This window comes from Denticeps clupeoides, chromosome 11 (assembly GCF_900700375.1).
Source record: "Denticeps clupeoides chromosome 11, fDenClu1.1, whole genome shotgun sequence".
In the NCBI taxonomy this organism is placed as follows: Eukaryota; Metazoa; Chordata; class Actinopteri; order Clupeiformes; family Denticipitidae; genus Denticeps; species Denticeps clupeoides.
This window is the reverse complement of record NC_041717.1, coordinates 991,394-997,866: the sequence shown is the minus strand read 5'-3', so window position 1 is coordinate 997,866 and position 6,473 is coordinate 991,394.

Here is a 6,473-nt window from a genome sequence, read left to right as displayed (position 1 = left end):
AAAAATAATAATTTTATAAGAATAATTTTCTCTTGGAGGTGTACTTACTTTTGTTGTCAGCGAATTAGATATTAATGTCATTGTGTTTAGTTATTTTGAGGGGAAGCAAATTAGCTCAACAATGAGTTTAAACAGGAGTAATAGTCTTAGAGCTGTTGGTGTAATAATAATACACATGAAAGTAAAATTGTACACATTAGCTAGGTACAATGTAGGCGCAAGTATGCAAGCTGTAAACTTTCACAGAATGAAGCATGTGACTTTGCTCCTGTCTATTGGTAAATATTTGTCCACATTGTACCACAGCTGATCAGTATTTTTGTGGATATGATTTACATTTATTTACATTTACAGAGCGACTTACAATCAGTGGTTACAGGGACAGTCCCCTCTGGAGACACTCAGGGTTAAGTATTTTGCTCAGGGACACAATGGTAGTAAGTGGGGTTTGAACCTGGGACTCTGACCTTCTAGTTCAAAGGTGAGTGTCTTACCTACTAGGCTATTACCACGATTTTACAGGAAGCAAATATAAAAACCTATTTCATCAACATATGATATCGTGGTATTTTTGACCCATTTTACTTAGCATTTAGACTGTATGTCACTGATGTCAGCCGTGCTCCAACCAAGTACACTTTCTGTTGCTGATCAGGTAATGTGCCACAGGCTGCATTGTTGCTCAAGACTGTGAGCTGTGGCTTTTTTGCGCCTTACTGCCTGATTTTAATATCACATCACTACGTGATCTGTTGAAATGAGATGAACTGGGGTTCTGTCTTAACCAATGATCTTAGAATCTGCAGTTGCCTAAAATTGCTCCAACAGCTATTCTTTGGTAAATCGACTGTCTATCATGATGATTATAATGTTCACTTTTCTTTTCATTTAATGCTTCTTTATTTTATCTTTTATATTTAGTGTTAATGTCATATGTGTAAAAAGAGTATAAATAGTATAATTGCCTTGTGTTTAAAAGCCTGGAATATTTCACAGTTTAGGAAATGACTTCCTGGTGTTATGGCACGGTTTTTCGCCTATTTGTATTTTATGTGCAGAGAGACTCAGTGCTCGTGGATTCCCTGACCTATACATTTCTATGATAATGCTAATAGTAGTGCTTAACAGGTTAATTATAGTGATCAGGAGAAACGTTACACTTTCATGGTTTGATGTTCATAGAAAAGTCTTGCTTTTACTGTTTCCACTGACCTATGATTGGAATATAATTTTCTGATTACAGATTATGACAATTATGCAAATTATGACAGTACTTCATTCATCATTTTCTAACAGGGTTTATTGGTGGCTTGTAGATAAACAAGCCAACAAATCAGATATAAGTCATGTTCTTACTATAATAATCAATCTGAACAAATATCTATTTTCTGGGTTCTTCAAGTTGAGAAAGTTGTGATAAATAGTATTTAAAATAAGTATATGGTAATATAAATAAATAGAATACTTTAATGATTGAGAAAAATTGCCTCACTAGTCTGACACTAAAATATGAAAAACAGACCGGAGATGAGGAAATCTTGTTACTCACAAATTAAACAAGTTGCTAAGCAACTGCCTGAGGCCCATTAAGCTTAGCTAATTGCACAGATCCAGTTGACTGTATTCTCAGGAGAATATCTCATATAAACTGGATTAGTGGTTGAAGGGGTATATTTTGAAACAGAAAGATCACAAAAGATCATCATAATCATATGAAAGTTTTTAGCAAAAAGAAGAGTGCATTTATTTCTTATTTAGCCCAAAATCACAAGCAGAATGTCTTACTGGGCTTTGACAGACCTAACAGTTGACACCCCTCACAAGAAAAAACTCATGGAGATAAAACGGGGAAAATGTTCAGAAAAGGACCCCCTTCTAGGGTAGAATGAGGGGCAATAGAATCAGAATCATAAAACTTTATTAATCCAGAAGGAAATTGCTTATGCTACATCTGCACAGAGGGAAAGACATACAATGTATGTACAAGACATACAACAAGTGCACAGAGAGACCGAGAGACAGATATACATTTATGAGTATAAATAAAAATAAATAAAAATACACTCTAAAAAGTCAAGTCAAGTCAACTTTATTGTCAATTCTGCCACATGTACAGGACATGCAGAGAATTGAAATTACGTTACTCTCTGACCCATAAAAGTAACATTAAATACAAAAACAGTAACAGTAACGAAAACAGAGTATAAATACAATTTAAAAAGAAAGGCACAATATACAATTTTAAAAACACCATATACAAATAAGGGCACATGGTGGAGAGTGCAACATCAGGAGAGTGCAAAAACCAATAGTGCAACAGAGTTTTAAGTTTAAAGTGACGAAGTGAAAGTGAGGTAGATGGCAGACCAGAGCTGCACAGAGTGACTGGTGCATGGTCAGTTTGTGTGATTTAGAGTTCAGAAAGTTTGTGGAGCAGAAGAGGGGAGTGAGGGGAGTGGGGGCAGAGCCGGGAGGGAGTTGAGTTTCCTGACCGCCTGATGGGTGAAGCTGTCCTTCAGTCTGCTGGTCCTGGCCTGGAGACTCCGCAGTCTCCTCCCTGATGGCAGCAGGCTGAAGAAGGTTTGCATTGGGTGGGTGGGATCAGCTGCTATGCCGAGGGCTTTCTTGGTGAGGCGTGTACTGTAGATGTCTTGGAGGGAGGGGAGAGGGACACCGATGATTCTCTCAGCTGCTCTTACTGTGCGTTGGAGAGTTTTTTGGCAGGACGCATTGCAGGCTCCAAACCACACAGTGATGCAGCTAGACAGGATGCTCTCGATGGTTCCTCGGTAGAATGTGTGCATGATGGGGGCTGGTGCTCTTGCTCTTCTAAGTTTGCGGAGGAAGTAAAGACGCTGCTGTGCTTTCTTGGCCAATGCAGTGGTGTTTTTTGTCCAGGAGAGATCCTCGGTAATGTGCACACCCAGGAACTTGGTGCTGCTCACTCTCTCCACAGATGCACCGTTGATGGTCAGAGGAGCATGCTGAGTGTTTCCTCTCCTGAAGTCAACAACAATCTCTTTCGTCTTCTCCACATTCAGGGAGAGATTGTTGTCTCCGCACCACTTGGCCAGGCGGCTCACCTCGCTTCTGTAGTTAGACTCATCCCTGTTATTGATGAGTCCCACCACAGTCGTGTCATCCGCAAACTTGATGAAGAGGTTGGAGCAGTGTGACGGAGTGCAGTCATGGGTCAGCAGAGTGAAGAGAAGGGGGCTCAGCACACATCCCTGAGGAGCCCCCGTGTTAAGGACGATGGTGCTGGATGTGCTACTGCCAACCCGTACTGCTTGTGGTCTTCCTGTGAGGAAGTCCAACAGCCAGTTACACAGTGAGGTGTTGAGCCCCAGCTGGATCAGTTTTTGTGTGAGCTGTTGTGGGATTATTGTGTTAAATGCTGAACTGAAGTCTATGAACAGCATTCGAACATATGAGTCTTTTTTGTCCAGATGTGTGAGTGCTGAGTGGAGTGCAGTTGAGATGGCATCATCGGTTGAGCGGTTGGGCCGATATGCAAACTGGAAGGGGTCCAGTGAGGGGGGGAGGGCAGACTTGATGTGCTTCATGACTAGCCGTTCAAAGCACTTCATGAGGATGGGGGTAAGTGCAATTGGACGGTAGTCATTAAAGCAGGAAGGAGATGACTTTTTTGGCACCGGAATGATTGTTGTGTCTTTGAAGCAGGTGGGGACGACAGCCTGGGAGAGTGAGATGTTAAAGATGTCTGTGAAGACATCAGTGAGTTCCACTGCACAGTCCCTCAGTACACGACCAGGAATGTTGTCAGGGCCCGGAGCTTTGCGAGCGTTGATCCTGCTGAGGGATCTCCTCACACTGTCCGGGGACAGAGTCAACACCTGGTCACCAGGAGGGGGTGTGGTCTTCTGTGCTGTGGTGCAAGGTTGGTATTAAATAGTCTAGTTTAGTGTCATGGTGCCCAAACTGATGTATATCCATAAACCAAAAAATTACATTTTCCATGTACTATTTGACACGTTAATTCTAAATTCCAAATTCCTAAAACACTTGCGCATTAAGAGTGAGAGTGAAGATGGGACTTAAAATGATTTTTGTAGCCACTAGATGGAGACAAAGCAAGACTCATTTTGTCTCTGTATGCATTCACAGTCAGAAAACCACATTAACTCTTGTCAGCTTCCATATGGTAGAGCTGTTCACAAAGGGCAAAGTTAACCACCTACAGACCTTACAGGAAATAATGTGTTTTAACTTGAGTTCAGTATTTAATATTCACTGATAAGGGTTCTTTACATACACAGTGAATCAGAGTGTGACACTTCTGCCTTCATATATGCATCACTTGTTGTACATTTTACATAGTTTTGTATCTATGTATGTGTCGTACATACATTTCCAAGCAGATTGCATAGACCAACGTTTTTCCTTCATTGGCTATCCCAGACCTGTGGCACTTCTCCTGGACATGCTGTCTCACCAACATGACTGCATACATTGTTCTGAATATGCCCTGGGCAGCCAGTTTGGGAACCTTTACACTCCCAGCATTTCCCACTGGCCTTCCCACTATATTGTTTATCATTTATTGAAATAATTTAAAATAATGAGATTCTGTAACTGTAATGCATCAGTTGCATGTGTGAGTCCAGACTGTACAAGGATGCTCATTCATCTGATGTGCACTTGGTTGGTTCAGAAGACGTGAGATTTCTCAGTAGGGGAAATTGGGGAAGATCCCCTCATGTTTCAGTTCTGGTGCAGTTCTGGCCTCTGGATATACGGCAGAGGGCCTGTAGCAGACAGCTGTCAGGAAACTAAAGAGGCGAAAGAGCAGCCAGATAATCCACCATGACAATGGACAATCACACTATACTTTCATCTGGTTCACTGCATTCTTCCTGCTGATGTGGCAAGAACAGAAGGATTGGAATATAAACCTCAGCTGGTAGTACTTTAGACTTTATAGCATTCAAAAATGTACAAGAAACGATTAAACACACAATCAAGTTTTTGTTTCTTAATTAAAAATAATATACCACAAGTCAGACTCTGCTTTGCAATTGAGTGAAGGCAAGGCCATGCAGAGACCTTTGGAGGGGCATGTGGAACAAGATCTGTTAACATTACATGCCAACTTTATTTACAGTGAAATATGTTACAGTATTTTACAGTAAACGGATGGAGAAGCATTCTTACTACTGTAATGGGAACAACTGATAAACAATCCCCAATATTAACAAGTTTAAGATTCTGTTAATTAGCCTACTTGTAGTTAACAACATCAAAAACATTTATTACTTATATAGCCCAAAATCACACAAGTGGTGTCAGTGCAGGGTTTGTGATGATTTGTCCAATAAGAAAAATAGTCCTACAGTTGTAGAGGCGGAGAAGTCCAGAGTGTAGTCCAGTGTCATGGTGTACATTATGTGTCCATAATGATGTTACTGGTCCACTTGAAGATCCCTGAAGCTGTAGTTGTAACGGTGGTGGTGGCTGTGGTGACCCTCTGGTTCGTTTCATGCTAAGTCCTCGTTTAGCAGTTGTCAGGAACCAGGATTTATCTGCTGGTCTCTTCACTGGAGTCTGCCAGTAGTCTGGGCGCTTGATTCAGTATCTTGGAGAAAACAAACAGAAGCAGCGGCAGACGGTTGCATTGTATGACTGATACTGAAACATGTGGTTATAGTGGTATATTGGTGCAACTGTGGCCCGGTACCCTAACTAGGACAGCCTAACTAAGGCTGTGCTTAACAGGGGGACTGTGTGATAAAGTGGACTTATTAATTGGCACTGTGTCTGGGACTTTAACAGAAGGCCAGAGAAAACAGATGTATTTTCAGTCTGCTTTAGTCTTCCTTGATCTCTGGACCTGATCTGTGGATACAAATCTATGGTTTAATAAAATCTAATACAGCATGATTTAAAAGTGTTTCTCAAAAACCTCTAAATTACCATCTCAAAATGTATGACACTTCAATTATGGGAACAGTCGGATTAACGATTGTGTAAAGTAGCAAGAAACAGGGAAAGGTAGAATGAACTACGATGAGGGCCCATGTACACTCAGTCTAAATAACAGAACATTTTCACTAAACTGAGCTGCAACATTGTGGGAAATAACGATAATGTATGATGGATCACTGTGCCATAAGGCCAAAGTGATAACTAAGTGGCTCGGGGAAGAAAATGTTGAAATTTTGGGTCCGTGGCCAGGAAACTCCCCGGACCTTAATCCAATTGAGAACTCTCAAGAGGCAGGTGGACAAACAAAAACCCACAAATTCTGAGAAACCCAAAGCACTGATTATGATGGAATGGGTCATCAGTCAGGATTTGGCCCAGAAGTTGATTGACAGCATGCCAGGGCGAATTGCAGCAGTCTTGAAAAAAAGGGCCAACATGGCAAATATCAACTCTTTTCATAAACTTGATTAAATTGTTAATAAAAGCCTGCAATGCTTGTAATTATACTTCAGTACATCACAGAAACA